Source organism: Loxodonta africana, unplaced genomic scaffold (genome assembly GCF_030014295.1).
Source record: "Loxodonta africana isolate mLoxAfr1 unplaced genomic scaffold, mLoxAfr1.hap2 scaffold_40, whole genome shotgun sequence".
NCBI lineage: Eukaryota > Metazoa > Chordata > Mammalia > Proboscidea > Elephantidae > Loxodonta > Loxodonta africana.
The window spans coordinates 1,824,951-1,844,160 of record NW_026975113.1 but is presented as its reverse complement, the minus strand read 5'-3'; positions in this window follow the sequence as shown (position 1 = coordinate 1,844,160).

The following is a 19,210-nucleotide window of genomic DNA, read 5'->3' as shown; positions in this document are numbered from 1 at the left end:
AGAGAACAGTTAACACCACTACTACTAAAGGTATTTCAAAGCATAGAAAATGACGGAATACTACCCAACTCATTCTATGAAGCCACCATCTACCAAAACCAGGTAAAGACATTACAAAAAAAAGAAAATTACAGACCTATATCCCTCATGAACATAGATGCAAAAATCCTCAACAAAATTCTAGCCAATAGAATTCAAAAACATACCAAAAAAATAATTCACCACGATCAAGTGGGATTTATACCAGGTATGCAAGCCTGGTTTAATATCAGAAAAACCATTAATGTAATCCACCACATAAATAAAACAAAAGACAAAAACCACATGATCTTATCAATTGATGCAGAAAAGGCTTTTGACAAAGTCCAACACCCATTTATGATAAAAAAAAAAAACTCTCACCAAAATGGGAATTGAAGGAAAATTCCTCAACATAATAAAGGGCATCTATGCAAAGCCAACAGCCAACATCATTCTAAATGGAGAGAACCTGAAAGCATTTCCCTTGAGAAGGGGAACCACACAAGGATGCCCTTTATCACCGCTCTTATTCAACATTGTGCTAGAGGTCCTAGCCAGGGCAATTAGGCTAGACAAAGAAACAAAGGGCATCCGGATTGGCAAGGAGGAAGTAAAATTATCTCTATTTGCAGATGACATGATCTTATACACAGAAAACCCTAAGGAAACCTCCAGAAAACTACTGAAACTAAAAGAAGAGTTTGGCAGTCTCAGGTTATAAGATAAACATAGAAAAATCACTTGGATTCCTCTACATCAACAAAAAGAACACCGAAGAGGAAATAACCAAATCAATACCATTCACAGTAGCCACCAAGAAGGTAAAATACTTAGGAATAAATCTTACCAAGGAAGTAAAAGACCTATACAAAGAAAACTACAAAGCTCTACTACAAGAAATTCAAAAGGACATACTTAAGTGGAAAAACATACCTTGCTCATGGATAGGAAGACTTAACATAGTAAAAATGTCTATTCTACCAAAAGCCATCTATACATACAATACGCTTCCGATCCAAATTCCAATGTCATTTTTTAAGGTGATAGAGAAACAAATCACCAACTTCATATGGAAGGGAAAGAAGCCTCAGATAAGCAAAGCATTCCTGAAAAAGAAGAAGAAAGTGGGAGGCCTCACTCTACCTGATTTCAGAACCTATTATACAGCCACAGTAGTCAAAACAGCCTGGTTTTGGTACAACAACAGGCACATAGACCAGTGGAACAGAATTGAGAACCCAGATATAAATCCAACCACATATAAGCAGCTGATATTTGACAAAGGCCCAGTGTCAGTTAACTGGGGAAAAGATAGTCTTTTTAACAAATGGTGCTGGCATAATTGGATATCCATTTGCAAAAAAAATGAAACAGGACCCATACCTCACACCATGCACAAAAACTAACTCCAAGTGGATCAAAGGCCTAAACATAAAGACTAAAACGATAAAGATCATGGAAGAAAAAATAGGGACAACCCTAGGAGCCCTAATACAAGGCGTAAACAGAATACAAAACATTACCAAAAATGATGAAGAGAAACCAGATAACTGGAAGCTCCTAAAAATCAAACACCTATGCTCATCTAAAGACTTCATCAAAAGAGGAAAAAGACCACCTACAGACTGGGAAAGAATTTTCAGCTATGACATCACCGACCAGCGCCTGATCTCTAAAATCTACATGATTCTGTCAAAACTCAACCACAAAAAGACAAACAACCCAATCAAGAAGTGGGCAAAGGAAATGAACACACACTTCACTAAAGAAGATATTCAGGCAGCTAACAGACACATGACAAAATGTTCTCGACCATTAGCCATTAGAGAAATGCAAATTAAAACACGATGAGATTCCATCTCACTCTAACAAGGCTGGCATTAATCCAAAAAACACAAAATAATAAATGTTGGAGAGGCTGCGGAGAGATTGGAACTCTTATACACTGCTGGTGGGAATGTAAAATGGTACAACCACTTTGGAAATCTATCTGGCTTTATCTTAAACAGTTAGAAGTAGAACTACCATAAAAAAAAAGAACTACCATACAACCCAGAAATCCCACTCCTCAGAATATACCCTAGAGAAACAAGAGCCTTCACACAAACAGATATATGCATACCCATGTTTATTGAAGGTCTGTTTACAATAGCAAAAAGCTGGAAGCAACCAAGGTGTCCATCAACGGATGAATGGGTAAATAAGTGTGGTATGTTCACACAATGGAATACTACGGATCGATAAAGACCAGTGACGAATCTGTGAAACATTTCATAACATGGAGGAACCTGGAAGGCATTATGCTGAGCGAAATCAGTCAGAGGCAAAAGGACAAATATTGTATAAGACCACTATTATAAGATCTTGAGAAATAGTATAAACTGAGAAGAACACATACTTTTGTGGTTATGAGGGGGGAGGGAGGGTGGGAGGGAGAGGTTTTTTTACTGATTAATTAGTAGATAAGAACTGCTTTAGGTAAAGGGAAGGACAACACTCAATACATGGAAGGTCAGCCCAATTGGACTGGACCAGAAGCAAAGAAGTCTCCGGGATAAAATGAATGCTTCAAAGGTCAGCGGAGCAAGGGCGGAGGTTTGGGAACCATGCTCTAAGGGGACTTCTAAGTCACTTGGCAAAATAATTCTGTTATGAAAACATTCTGCATCCCACTTTGAAATGTGGTGTCTGGGGTCTTAAATGCTAACAAGCGGCCATCTAAGATGCATCAATTGGTCTCAACCCACCTGGAGCAAAGGAGAATGAAGAACACCAAGGTCACACGATAACTAAGAGCCCAAGAGACAGAAAGGGCCACATGAACCAGAGACCTACATTGTCCTGAGACCAGAAGAACTATTTGGTGCCCAGCCACAATCGATGACTGCCCTGACAGGGAGCACAACAGAGAACCCCTGAGGGAGCAGGAGATCAGTGGGATGCAGACCCCAAATTCTCATAAAAAGACCATACTTAATGGTCTGACTGTGACTAGAGGAATCCCGGTGGTCCTGGTCCCCAAACCTTCTGTTAGCACAGGACAGGAACCATTCCCGAAGACAACTCATCAGACATGAAAGGGACTGGATAGTGGGTAGGAGAGAGATGCTGAAGAAGAGTGAGCTAATTATATCAGGTGGACACTTGAGACTGTGTTGGCATCTCCTGTCTGGAGGGGGGATGGGAGGATAGAGAGAGTTGGAAGCTGGCAAAATTGACACGAAAGGAGAGACTGGAAGGGCTGACTCATTAGGGGGAGAGCAAGTGGGAGTAAGGAGTAAGATGTATATAAACTTATATGTGACTGACTTGATTTGTAAACGTTCACTTGAAGCTCAATAAAAGTTAAAAAAATAATAAATAAAAAAATGAAATGGGGTGTTTTTAATTATATTCAAAGATAACTAGAAATCCAAATATGCATGGACATTTAGGCAATATACTTATAAATAATGTATAGGTTGAAAATGAAATCACAATAGGAATTAAAATACTTACAATTTAATGAAATGAAAATAATAAAATTACGTATCAAAATTTGTAAATGCAGGTCAAGTTAACATTCTAAGAAATTGTATGGCCTTAAATAAACACATGAGAACAGAGGAATAGGCTGAAAGTTCATCTGTCTTGATGGATGATCTAAGTTTCCATCCCAAACATTTTTAAAAAATGGCAAATTACACTTTAATTTGAAAGAAGATAGAGAGCAGGAGAAACAAACAAAATAAAACACATACAATACAATACACTAGGGAGTATTAATGGAGCTAAAATTTAGTTAATTATAAGAATAATAGAATACATATATGCCCTTACGATAAAGAAAGTGAAAATACATTTATCCGATATAAAAAATAGTGAGGTGATTTTGCTTCTTAGTTTATAGATCTTATCACATAAGAGGACTGTTCGAAAACTTTATGACACTGGAATTGAAAATATTGATGAAATGGACTATTTATGAGGGAAGGACGTGGGGACGTAACTTTCCATAGCTCTCACAATATGAAATGAGCAGTCTGAATTGTTCCATAAGTATAAAAGTTGTTACATGATTAACTATCTTCTCACTAAGAAATTTCATGTAGTTTTCCTATAAAGTGTCTAGTTCTTTGCTTTTATTGTCATTGTTTGTTTTATTGTTTTGTTTTGAAAAATACTTGGAGCCCTGGTGGCACTGTCGTTAAGAGCTACAGATGCTGATAGGGAAGCCAACATGGTGCTATGGAAGAAGCACCATGCTGTCCCTCCGCAGCAAAGACCCCCAAAACTAAGTAAAACAGGCACAAATGTCAATCCTGGAACTCTAAGCATAAAATGAAGGGAAAGAATTTGATCAGGCACTGAATGGGATAAGAAACTGACAGAGAACAGAGAATGAGGAGAACTGTGGAGTGGAGGTTCCCTACCAGCTAACATGGCACAGATTCGCCATCTTGGACTATAACCACCAAGGAATGCAGAGAGGGAGTACAGGAAGCCAACTTCCTAGGGCTCCCAACAGGAGTTAGAGCACTCAGAAAGCAGGGATACACGCTTTCCCACCCCTCACCCTTCTTCCCTCTACGCGGCCTCCTCCATTTTCAAATGGGCTAGAGTCACTCGGATAGAGAGACACCAGTTCACTGCTGCCCAGGTCCTCTCCGACCCCACCAGCTGGCTCCTTCAATGCCAATTATTTTTGTTATTATTATTATTTTGCCTTTCTTTGTTTCTTCTCTCTGTCTCCTTTCCTTCCTTTTCTTTCTTCCACCTTGCCAGCCCCTTTGCTGTCCCCATCCTTCATTGACAAGCTATGCCACACTGCTGGGCCGGAGAGCCACTGGCACATCTTCCTCAGTTTTGTGTCACCCCCACTGGCCAGGTCTCTTAGCAACATTTTCTTCCCGCTTCTCTCTCTCTCCCTACCTTCCTTTGCTTTCTCCCACCCAGATAGCCCCATGTGCCGTCCCCATCCCTTCTTGGTGGGCCGTATAACACTGTTCAGCTAGAGAGCTGCCAACATGGCCTCCCCAGTTCTGTGTTGCCCACACTGGCTAGGTCTCTCAGTCCATTTTTTTTTTCAGATTTATCTCTATCTTTTCCTTCTTTCCCTATCTTCCACCCACCTAGACCTATGTGCTGCCCCCATCCCATCTTAAGGGGTAGTGTTGCACCACTGGGCTAGAGTGCCCTGGATCCATGCTGCTGTCATTGGCCAGCTCAGCACCATATTTTTTTGTTTTTGTTTCTACTCTCTCTCTTCTCCTTTCCTGTTTCCCACCCATCTAGTCTTGTATAGTGTCCCTGCTCCTTCTCTAACGGCCTTACTGCACCACTCTGCTAGGGAGCCACCAGCACACAGCCTCCCTGGGCCTACATTATCCCCACCAGCCAGCTTCCTAATCACAATATTGTTTTAGTTTGTTTCCTTTGGTCTTTTCTTTCTTTCCAGTTTCTTTTCTCTCAGCGCCTACCTCCTCTTCCTTTCTCCCACACACCTAGCCTTGTGTGCCACCCTCACCCTCTCTCAAAGAGTTGTGATGCACCACTAGGTTAGAGAGACACTGGCACGCCGCCTGCCAGTTCTGCATCACCATCACCAACTGGCTTCCTCAGCACAATTTTTATTTGTTTTTTGCTTTTTTTCCTTTTTGTAGTTGTTTCTTTTGTCTCTCTTCATTCCTTCTTTTTCTTTCTCCTGCCCACCTAGCCCTGTGAGCTGCCCCCTCCTTATTGACAGGCTTGGTGCACCACTTGGTCAGAGAGCCTTTGGCACACGGCCTCTCTGGGTCTGCACTACTCCCACAGGCTGGCTCCCTCAGCACCATATTTTTTCTTTTTCTTTCTTCTTCTCCCCTTTCCTTCTTCCTTCCACCTGGGCTCTGCACTGCCTCCACTCTTTCCTGACAGGTCATGCCACACCAGCCGGTGAGAAAGACATCAGCTTGTCATCACCCTGCTTCCACCCTGCCCCCAAAAGCAGGCTCCTTCAGCACCATATTTATTTTCTTGTTGTTGCTTTGTTTCCTCTCTCTGTTTCCCTTCTTTCCTTTCCTTTCTCAAGTCCACCTAGCCCCATGCACTGCCCATGCACCTTCTCAACAGGCTGAGCTAGGCTCTCTCAACTAGAAAGTCACCAGCACATGGCCTCCCTGGGTATGCCCTGCCCCACCTGCTGAATTCCACCACACTGCCTTTGTATTTACTTCTTTTTCTTTTGCCTCTCCATTGTCAGCCCAAGTTCATGTTGCAAAAGATCCATCCCTCTCTCCCCTCCCTACTGGACCTTTCCAGCTGCATCATAGCTGAGCAACCAGCCTTGCCCACCTGGGCAAGGTGGTGAGAAGTATGCCCACAGACAAGCAACAAAACACACCCAGCCTGCCTGCTCAGATATAACCAAATAAAACAAAAAACAGGATGAAACAAACAAAGCAACAATCAATAAATGAAGAAAATAATTCCAGAATGTCCTGGAAACAATAGACAATATCAAAACATATTAAAAACAATAGGACAGGATGAGTCCAAAAAGCAACTAAAATAAAACACCACATGACCTCTGGCAGAAGTAAAGGCACTGGAATTACCTCATAGGGAATTCAAAAGTTTAATATTCAGGACTCTCCAAGAGATTAAGAAAGAGATGAAGGAAAAGGCAGACAAAACTAAGGAAAAAACGGACAAAATCATGGAAAATGCAGACAAAAATCAGGGAAAACACAAAGCAAAGGGAGAATTGGGGGAAATAATACAAGAGCAAAATGTCAAAATAAATAAACAATTAGAAATCATACAAAAAACAGCAATTAGAAATCCAGAAGACAAAATAATTTTAGAAATGGGCAGTGCAATAGAAGGTTTTAGGAGCAAATTTGAAACAAGGGAACACAAGATCAGTGAAACTGAAGACAAATCCTTGGGTACCGCTTTGTTTGAGGAAAAATCTGAAAAAAGAATAAAGAAAACCTGAGAACCATGTGGGGTACAATCAGAATTTGTGAGTGACAGGAGTTTCAGAACAGGGGGAGAAAATGGAAAACACAGAGAGAATCACTGAAGACTTGCTGACAGAAAGCTTCCCTAATATAATGAAAGATGAAAAGCTGACCGTCCAAGAAGCTCAAAAGAAGCACATATAGAATAGACTTCAAAAGAAAGTCACCAAAACATAACGCAATTATACTTGCCGAAACCAAAACCAAAAAAAGAATCCAGAGAGCAGTTGAGAAAAATGAAAAGTCACATACAAAGGGGACACTATAAGACTAATCTCTGATTACTAGGCAGAAACCATGAAGGCAAGAAGGCAATGGGATGACATATAAAAAACTTAAAAGAAAATTTGTCAACTGAGAATAATACATCCTGCAAAAGTCTCACTCATATATGATGGTGAAATTAGGAAATTTCCAGATAAACAGAAATTAAGGGAATATGTCAAAACCAAACCAAACTTACAAGAATTATGAAAAGGAGTCCTTCAGTTAGAGAACCAACGACATCAGACAACAACCTGAATCTAGGACACAGGAGAGTATCAGCCAGGTGCCAACCTAGCTAATGAGCACTAAAGGACAAAAGAAAACTGTAAGATTTACAACAGGGAACAAGGGAAGTCAATCTGCAAATGACAACAACATCAGAACAATAAAAGTGAGAATAAATAGCGTAGGTACAGGATTTTCAAATGGAAAGGAAATCAAGTAGATATCATGTAATAAAAGACTGGTTTAAACTTAGGAAGATGGTGTAAATATTAAGATAACCAAAAAGAAAGTTAACAAACCTACTCATTAAAATAAAGAAGAAAAAGGTAAAGTCTCAGTGTCATGGATTCTATTGTGTCCTCCCAAAATATGCCAACTTGGCTATGTCATGATTCCCAGTATTGTGTGATTGTCCACCACTTTGTCATTAGATGTGATTTGCCTATGTGTTGTTAATGAGATGAGATTAGTATCAGTTAATGAGATGGTATTAGTAGCAGTTATGCTAATGAGGCAGGACTCAATCTCTAGGAAGAGTTTGTGTCTTAAGCCAATCTTTTTTGAGATATAAAAGAGAGAGAGAGATGGCAACCTCATACCACCGTGAAAGCAGCACGGGGAGCAGAGAGTGTCCTTTGGACCCAGGGTCCCTGTGCTGAGAAGCTCCATGACCAGGGAAGATTGTTGACAAGAACTTCCCTCCAGAGCCAACAGAAAGACAGAAAGTCTTTCTCTGGAGCTGATGCCTGAATTTGGACTTCTAGCCTACTAGGCTGTGACAGAATAAACTTCTGTTTGTTAAAGCCATCCATTTGTGGTATTTCTGTTATAGCAGCACTAGATAACATAGACACTCAATAAACATAAAATCTACGAAAGTGAAAGACATGAAAAAAATCCAGAAACAAAAGGAATTCAGTACCAGAGAGAAAGAGGTGTGAAGAAAACATCTGCACCACACACACATACACACAAAAGAACTACAAAATGACAGCAATAAACTCATACCTATCGATAATCACACTAAATGTAAATGACTTAAATGTACTTGTAAAGATACAGAGAGTGACAGAATGGGTTAAAAAAAACAGAATTCATCAATATGCTGTCTACAAGAGGCACACCTTGGAAATGAAGATATAAATATATTAAAAGTGAAAGGATGGAAATTAATATAGTAGGCAAATGACAAACAAAAAAGGAGCAGGAGAGGCAACAAAAATCTCAAATAACAGACTTTAAAACAAAAATCATTAAAGATAAGGACGGACATTATATAATGATTAAAGGAACAAGCCACCATAAGGACATAACAATAATAAATATCTACACAAGCAATGACATGGGTTCAAAAACATAAAACAAACTCCAACAACACTGAAAAGAAATTGACAGTTTCACAATAATAGTAGGAGTCTTTAACACACCAGTTTTGGTAAAGGACAAAACATCTAAAAAGAAACTCAACAAAGATACAAAAGATTTAAAGGCCACAATCAACCAACTTGACCTCATACACATACACGGAACAATCCACCCAACAGCAGCAAGGTACCTGTTATTTTCCAATGCACATGAAACGTTCTCCTGAATAGATCTCATCTTAGGGCACAAAACAACCTTAAACAAAACCCAAAACACTGAGATAATACAAAGCAGCTTCTCTGATCACAAAGCAACAAAAGTAGAAATTAATAAAAAGAAGAGCAAGGAAAAAAACCCAAATACATGGAAACTAAATAACAACCTGCTTAAAAACCAGTGGGTAATAAAAGGTATCAAAGACAGAACTAAAAAAAATTCAAAGTCTCAAATGAGAAAGGAAACATACCAAAACCTTTGGGACACAGCAAAGGCAGTGCTCAGAGGTCAATAGTGATAGATGCACACATCAAAAATGAAGAAAGGCACAAAATCAAAACACTAGCTATACAACTTGGACAAATGGAAAGAGAAGAGCAGAAGAAGTCCACAGCCATGAAAAGAAAGGAAATGATAAAAATCAGAGAGAAGTGAATGAAATAGAAAATAGAAAGAAGCAACAAAACCAAGAGTTGGTTCCATCAAAAGATCAACAAAATCAACAAACCATTGGTCAAACTGACAAAAGAAAAACAGGTGAAGACAAAAACAACCCAAAGAAGAAATGAAACAGGGGACATTACAACAGATTTAACTGAAATAAAAAGGTTCATAACAGAGTACTATGAAATCTATACTCCAACAAATTTGAAAACCTAGAGGAAATGGACAAATTTCTAGAAACACACTATCTTCCTAAACTAACATAAACTGAGGTCTAAAATCTGGACAGACCCATAAGGAGAAGAGATTGAAAAGGTAATAAAAAAAAACTTCCAATAAAAACAGCCTTGGCTCAGATGGCTTCACTGGAGAATTCTACCAAACATTCAAAGAAGAATTCACAGTAGTACTACTAAAACTATTTCAGAACATACAAAAGGAAGGGATACTTCCTAACTGATTCTATGAAGACAGCATAACCCTGATACCAAAATCAGGCAAAGACACCACAAAAAAAGGAAAATTACAGACCAATATCTCTCATGAATATAGATGCAAAAACTCTCCACAAAATTCTAGCTAATAGAATTCAGCATCATATTAAAAAAAAAAAAACAACACCATGACCAAGTGGAATTCATACCAGGTATGCAACAATGATTCAACATTAGAGAAACAGTCAATGTAATCCACCACATAAATAAAACAAAAGAATCACATGGTCATCTCAGTAGACTCAGAAAAGTCATTAGATATAGTATGACACCCATACCTGATAAAAACTCTCAATAAAATAGGTTTAAAAAGGAAATTTCTCAACATAATAAAGGGCATCTAAACAAAACCAACAGCCAACATCATTCTCAACAGAGAGTGGCTGAAAACATTCCCCCTGAGAACAGGAACAAAACAAGGATGCGCTTTATCACTACTGCTATTAAACATTGTAATAGAAGACCTACCTACAGCAATAAGAAAAAGAAATAAAGGACATACAAATAGGCAAGGAAGAAGTAAAACTATCCCTATTTGAGGATGATATTATACTGTACACAAACATCCTCAAAGATACACAAGAAAACTACTGGAACTCATAGAAAAATTCAGCAGTATAGCGGGATACAAGATAAACATACAAAAAAAGTTGGATTCCTAAACACCAATAAAAAGAACATGGAAAAGAAAATGAGTAAAGCAATACAATTTAATATAAGTCCTAAAAAAATAAAATGCTTAGGCATAAATCTAACCAGGGATGTATAGGACATATACAAAGAAAACTACAAAATCCTACTGCAAGAAAGCAAAAGAGACCTACATAAATTCAAAAACATACCATGTACATGGATAGGTAGACTCAACATTGTGAAAATGCCGATTCTACCCAAAGCAATCTGCAAGTACAATGCAATGCCAGTCCAACAGCATTCTATAACAAGATGGAAAAACTAATCATTAAATTTATTTGGAAAGGTAGAGGCCACAGATAAGTAAATCACTATTGAAGAAGAAGAATAAAGCAGGAGGCCTCATACTATTTGACCTCAGAAACTGCTCTACAGCTACAATAGTCAAAACAGCCTGGTATTGGTACAATGACAGACACAGTAATCAATGGAATTGAATCAAGTATGCAGATGTAAATCCATCCACCTATGGTCAACTGATCTTCAACAAAGGCCCAAAGTCCACTAAATGGGGAAAAGACAGTCTTTCTAACAATTAGTGCTGGAAAAACTAGATGTCCATCTGTAAAAAATGAAACAGGACCCATACTTCACACCATACACAAAAACTAATTCAAAATAGGTCAAAGACCTAAATAAGAAATCAAAAGCTATAAAGATCATAGAAGAAAAAAGGTCAACACAAGAGTCCCTGATACATGGCATAAATGGCATACAAACCATAACCAACAATACACAAACACCAGAAGATAAGCTAGTAACTGGAATCTTCTAAAAATTAAACACTTATGCTCATCAAAAGATTTCACCAACCCAGTAAAATGAGAACCTACAGACTTGGAAAAAAAATTGGCCATGACGAGTCCAACAAAGTTGCAATCTCTAAATTCTGTAGGAAAATCCAGCACCTCTACAACAAAAAGACAAGTAAACCAATTAAAACATGGACAAAGTATATGAACAGATACTTCTCTAAAGAAGACATTCGCATGGCTAATAGACACATGAGAAAATATTTGCAATCGCTAGCCATTAGAGAAACATAAACGAAAACCACAATGAGACACCATCTCACCCCAATATTACTGGCACAAATAAAAAAAAAAAAAACAGAAATTTACAAATATTCCAGAGGTTGCAGGGAGATTGGAACTCTTATGCACTGCAGGTGGGAATGCAAAATGGTACAACCATTTAGGAAAAAGATATGGTGGCTTCCTTAAAAAACTAGAAATAGAAATACTACATGATCCAGCTATCCCACTTCTAGGAATATATCCTAGAGAAATAAGAGCCATCATACAAACAGACATATGTGCACCCATGTTCATTGCGACATTATTAACAATAGGAAAAAGATGGACACAACCTAAGTGCCCATTAATGGAAGAATGGATAAACAAACTATGGTACATACACAAATGAAATACTATGCAATAATAAAGAACAATGATGAATCTGTGAAACATCTTACAACATGGATGAATCTGGAGGACATTATGCTGAGTGAAATTCAATCATGAAAGGACAAATACTGCATGAGATCACTGTTAGAAAAACTCATGGAAAGGTTTACACACAGAAAGAAACTATGATGGTTACGAGGGAGGAGAAGGCTGGGGAGGGAAAATCACTAAACAATAGGTAAGTGGTAAATTTGGTGAAGGGTCAGATAGTACACAATGCTAGGAAAGTCAGCACAACTTGACCAAGGGAAGGCCATGGAAGCTTTGTAGACACATTCAAACTCCCAGAGGAACGGAATTACTGGGCTAAGGGCTGGGGACCATAGTCTCAGGGGACATCTAGCTCAATTGGCATAACATGATTTATAAAGAAAATGTTCTATATTCTACTTTGGGGAGCAACCTCTTGGGTCTTAGAAACCTGTGAGCGGCTATCTAAGATACTTCTCTGGTCAAGAGAGAATGAAGAGAATGAAAGACACAAGGGAAAGATTAGTCCAAAGGACTAATGGACCACAAGTACCACGACCTCCACCAGACTGAGTTCAACACAACTAGATGGTGCTCAGCTACCTAGACCAGCTGCTCTGATAGGGATCACAATAGAGGCTCCTGGACAGAGCTGGAGATAAATGTAGAACAAAATTCTAACTCACAAAAAAAATAGCAGACTGATTGGTCTGACAGAGAGGAACGGAAATAGAGAACTCAAGATTGAGAAGTGGACAGTGTTGACATGTCGTGGGGTTGGCAATCAATGTCACAAAACAATATGTGTATTAATTGTTTAATGAGAAGCTAATTTGCTCTGTAAACCTATAGCACAATAAAAAAAAGATCTATAATGACAACAACAACTCAAAAGATTAGATAGGAATCTTAGGGAACAGTGAGTTTATGCTGATGGGGGAGGAAGAACCCAGAAAATGAGGGTGAGAATGGTTGCACAACTTGAAGAATGTAATCAATGTCACTGTGTTGTACATGTAGAAACTGTTGAATTGGTGTATGTTTTGCTATGTATATTCCCAATGACAACAACAACAAAATAATTAAAACAAAAAACAAGGGAAAAAAAAAGAGCTTGGCTGCTAACGAAAAAGTTGGCAGTTCAAATCCAAAGCAGCTCCTTGAAAACCCTATGGGGCAGTTCTACTCTGTCTAGGGTCGCTATGAGTCAATATCGACTCAAGGGTAACAGATTTTTTTTTTTTTTTTGGTTTATAACTTCAAAAATTGCCTCTCCTTTTTTTTTTTTTCTTTTCTCTTTCTGGAACCCCATTAATCCATCTGGTAGAAGTTCTCACCTTATTCTCTTTGTCTCTTACCCTCTTCTCTAGTTTTCCTTTAGTATTTCTCAAATATTCACTCCTCTGAGTTCTGTTCCAGTACACTACCTCTTTCTTTGGCTGTGTTAATCTGCTCTTAAACTCCTCCACTGAGTTATTAAGGAGAACTTTAAATATCAGATTTTTTTCCTCAGTAATTCTAAGAACTTGAATCAAAATTACAATTCTTACTGTGATCTTTTGAATATATTAAGCATAGCTAATTTAACATTTGTGCCTTTTGAGTCTATTTTCTATAGCCACTCTTCCTCTGTTTTTATTGTTAGCTTTGTTTGATTTTATTTATATTGCTTTATCTGCTCATGTGCCAGGGTATTGTTTCTGATAGATAGGAGTTGTGTGACAAAGTTATAGAAATATAGTGGTGTTTAGAGCAATGATATCTTCCCACAGAGATTTTATGCTTTTTTCTAGCAGATGATTAGGGACACTAATATTCAAAGGCATATTAATCTAAATCCATGACTTGACGTACTTTGAAGCTTTTCTTTAGGGTAAAGGCTATCTTCTCCCCACTCTTATTTCTACGGCTTAACCTTTTAGATAAACTTTGAAAGTATAAAAGTTTTCTAGCTTCACAAATTTGGCAAGTCCTACACTCCAGTTTTTCTTCTCTAACCTGCTAGGAATGATTTCCTGATTTATCTGTTCAGCTACCTCTTCCATTATGGGCAGGGAAAAGTGACCTCCTTTGCTGGGATTATCATTCTGAATTCTTTAATATATTGTATTTTAATCCTAAAATACTTTGCTTTTTTTTTTACTTTCCAATATCTTCAATAAAATTTATTATTATTTTTGCTTTCCTATTGTTTCTGTGCAAAGATTGTCCTGAACTAACTGAGAGTGAATACACTTGTTATCTACATTTTCAGATCTACCCTGAGGATAAACAACTGAGCCAATGCATCTGAGGCTGAGCGAGTTTAAGAAACAGTTCTAGATGTCTTTTTAATTAATCAACGGGATGGTATACCATTCCTTGGCCTAGTGTACTGTCATAAACCATAATTTTCATGAGAAAATTCACTTAAGTGTATTTCCTCATTCATCTGAACTTGGAAGCTGGTTCCTCTACTGTATTAACTTACAAAGATATGAAAAATGGAAATAGTGCCAAGCTGTTTTCATGTCTTTGTAAGAGAATGCTAAGAAAATTTTCTTCTGTGTTGGCATTGTGGTTGACTTTCCAAAGCTACAAAAATCAAATGCTTAATCCTCGTGTCTTAATTATCCTCTCCTGCTATAACAGAAATACAATAAGTGGGTGACATTAAAAATACATTTATTTTCTCACATTTTAGGAGGCTAGACAGAAGTTTGAATTCAGGGCACCAGCTCTGGAGGAAGGCGTTCTATCTGTGTCTCTTCGAGGGGTAGGTCCTTGTCTCTTTTCAGCTTCTGTTCCTTGGTTCCTTGGTGATCTTCAAGTGGCATGGTATCTACCCTCTGCCAACTATGCTTGCTATCCCTGGCTTAATCTGCTCTAATACTATCTCTCTATGATTGATTTAAGACACATCCTACATTATTGGAAAACCTGGTGGTGCAGTGGTTAAGAGTTCTATTGCTAACCAAAAAGTTGGCAGTTTGAATCCACCAGCCACTCCTTGGAAACCACGTGAAGCAGTTCTACTTTTTCATATAGGGTTGCTATGAGTCAGAATAGACTCAATGGCAATGTTTTTTTTGTTTGTTTGTTTTTGCTACATTATTAACACAACGAAAAAACACATTCCCATATGGAATTATAACCACGGGTAGAGGGGTTAGGATTTGCAACAGATATTTTGGGGCAGACACAATTCAATTTATACCACCCTACAGTGAAGATAATTTGGGGGTCAAGCAACCATTACAGAGCCAAATAACTGGCAGTTGGACAGATTCTGCTACCAGAAACCATTATCTAGAATCTCTCATTATTCCGTATACAGTGGAGTTTGCTAAAAGAGAAAGATTAATGGAACCATGTCATCATCAGCTTAGAAATGATTTTCCCTCCATTTTCTGTGAATGTTGCAACCTGACAATGACTCTCAAGGTCAAGTATAACAGGTCTTAGAGAACCAGATACATGAATATGCAGTGCTTCTGAGAATGACAGGCTTCTCTTTACGATGATTTGGTATATCACAGTGTATTTGCTGCTCTGCCCTCTCAATTTGAGTAGAAGAGAAAGAATTTCAGAGAATTACTTGGGCACAGAGAGTGAGCAGAAGTGAAGTAGTCATTACAATCATTACTTGTTAAACCAAGAATGTGCAGGTTTCCCTTAGATCAATTAAACATTAGAAAAGATAATCACACTTTAGGCATTTTGCAAGTACCCTTTCAAGTTTAGCTGCTTCCAGATTAAGGAACACCAATGCAATTTTCTATGTTGTGTACCTCAGAGTTAAATACTGGTGAGGGATTGGTTGTAGCACCGCAATTTGTGTGAAGTCCATTGAATTTACTCATATGCACCATATAGGAGTATCTGCATTTAGACACCCTCCCACAAAGATCCAATGTTAATCAAAAGAGATTTAAAGGAGCACCAGATAAATAAAAGTTGTTTGTCCTTTTCCATCTGTCTTCTGCCTTTGTCCCAATTACGAACTATCTCTGAGTAGAGAAGAGGCAATGAAAGGAGCCCAAGACTCCAACCAAATTTCAATGCCCGACCGAAGCTAGTCGAATATGAAGCTGATATTTTTAAATTGACCAGATTAACTCAATGTGACTAGCAAGTAATGGCTTTACATGATATGAAATTAAGAGCTGGGAAAGAAATTTCACCTGTGCACGATAGATTGGAGTGCCTAAAAAAATTATATATATATATATATATATATATATTGTTTCACATATAAACAAAGTCATAGATTTGGAGCAAAACCTAAGCCCTTCATACTGTCGGATTCTTAAACACTAGTGTTACATTTGAATAACGTTTCTTACTTTAAAAAATAATCTATGAATATCTTTTATAATTTTATCTCACGGTAAACGTAAAAAAACCAAACCTAGAGCCGAGCCGTCGAGTCAATCCTGACTCATAGCGACCCTGTAGGACAGAGTAGAACTGCCCCCTAGAGTTTCCAAGGAGCACCTGGCAGATTCGAACTGCCAACTCTTTGGTTCGCAGGTGTAGCACTTAACCACTACGCCACCAGGGTTTCCGCAGTAAGCATATGGCATAAAAACTGAAGTATTTTCAACTTTATTTTAAAAAAATGAGGACAGTGAAGTTGGAAAAGCTAACGTGCCTAATTTTCTTAAGTTCTTATTGATGGTAAATTGAAAGTTAGGTATCATAACTCAGTACTTCAATAACAGTCATTATTTATTTAAGCAGAAAAAAGTACCTTATTGCTTACAATGTATTAAATAATTATAATTATGAATACACCAAATTTAACTCAATTTCAGATGGAACCCCAAATCTACATACATGGATAAGTATTTTTATTTTTGTCTATAGTTGCAAAGACTGTAGTTTACTTAGTTTGCTCAGAATGACAGCTATTGTTCCGCCATGCCAGATGCAAATCAAGTTTAAAAACATAAGGTGTAGTCACGTAGAATGATTACTACATATGTCGTTAAAAAAAAAAAAAAGAACTTGCTGTGCAGTCAATGGCAACCCTGTGTGCCTAAAAATCGAAATGTGCTTCATAGGGTTTTCAATATGGATCATATTTTGGAAGTAGATTTCCAAGCCTTTCTTCTGAAGCAGCTTTGGGTGGACTCGAATCTCCAGCTTTTTGTTTAGCAGTTGAGTGCAGCGTTTACAGTTTGTACCACCCAAGGAACCCACTATGTCATAGGAGTCTGCAAAAATAATTAAGCTTTTAAACTTGGTCATTGTATAATATTTTTAAGTATTAACTAAATGTTAGTTATTAATGGAATGTCTAGTTACACAAGGCTTTGCAATGTAGCAAATTTTTCTCTTTATCTGCTGTCTCTATCATGACCGTAATCCTAATATAATACATACAAATAACAATGATTGTGCCTTCCTTATTGCTCTAATGTTTTTTCCAAATTCTGAATGATGTGGGCAAGCCTATTACATTTATAACCTTAATATTTTCATGTGCCTATACAGTGTATTCTTCATAGAGATATTATAGAATTTATATACAATTGGATTATAATCAATTTACTTTCTTTTTTTCCTTACACTGGATATGAACAAGCACAAAAGCCATTCTTTTCCATCACTGAATCATTTCCTATGTAGATACTGAAATTTGGGAATAAAGAGATGAATAAATACATGAATAAAAGGGATATGTAAAAGATCTCTGAGACTGTTTAAATCACAGACAAATGTACGGTACCACCAAGACTTACAGGTTTTAAATTCCTCAGAGAGAAGTCACCATGTTCATTTCTCATATTGGAACGCATTGTGTTCCAGATCTTAAAAGGATATAGATACATATAAAGACCAAAATATTTTTGAATTATACTAAAAATCTGCATAACAACACTTTTCATGATTTGACAAGTACTTCAAGTTTTTTTTTTCAAATGCTTCACTTTGTAAGTAGTCTACAATTTAACAACGAAGTCTGTTAAACAAAATTTTCTAGTCAACATAATTTGGGAGAACAAGAAAAGAAAATTTGAAATTGTAATGCTTCTAAAATATAGTCATTAATTAATGTTTTATATTTTAAGCCAGATGAATCATTATCACAACACTGTTCATATAACTTGTGGGGTTCATATAATTAAAAGAATCATAAAATCAAAACCCGCTGCCATCAAGTCGATTCCGACTCATAGCGACCCTATAGGACAGAGTAGAACTGCCCCATAAAGTTTCCAAGGAGTGCCTGGCAGATTCGAATTGCTGACTTCTTGGTTAGCAGCCGTAGCACTTAACGAGTACGCCACCAGGCTTTCCAAAATAATCATAGTGTAGCCTAAATTTATTTTTGTAGTTCGCAATGCGGAACTTTTATAATTTACAGAAAAATAGAAGTGAAATCTGTTTTAGTTTTAGTGCATTTACTTTGCATGTTTTAGAAAAACTATGACTATCTCCTAAGAAGTTCTAAAAACATGAAAATTTTATAAAAATTACTTAATCTCATGATCAATATTTATGCAGAAAATATACATTAAATTTCACAAAGTATAAAGCTCTGTTTTCAAAGTGCAACACAATAGTATGTATTGAACTGAATTTAATGAATAATGACACAGAGCGTGGAAATTCTATAAACATTACTGAAAACACTATCAATATTCACCTTGAAAATACACAAGAAATTACACACATTTGAAACACTACATTTGAAGTACGAAGCAATAATAACTGTGTCTTTTAAGAGCTGAGAAAATAAACAGAATTAAAACAACTTTACTCCATCTTAGTTACAGTGTGCCTTCAAGGAAAATGTAAGGTTTTCAGAAAATTCAGTAGGAGAAATAAACTTTACCATATTTTCAAATATGTTAATAGGCACTGCATTGGACAAACTCAGGCACAGCAGTTAAACTGAAGGATTTGCAAAATATCAGATCAAATGATGTGACAGGTAAAGAGACTCTAAAAGAACAAGCATACCTGTACAAACATCTATGAATTTCAGGTTTACATTTCATTGTTCTTTATACGCCCTCCCCCCAAAAAAACTCTTGGCGTGGAGTCGATTCCAACTCATGTCAACCACATGTATCTG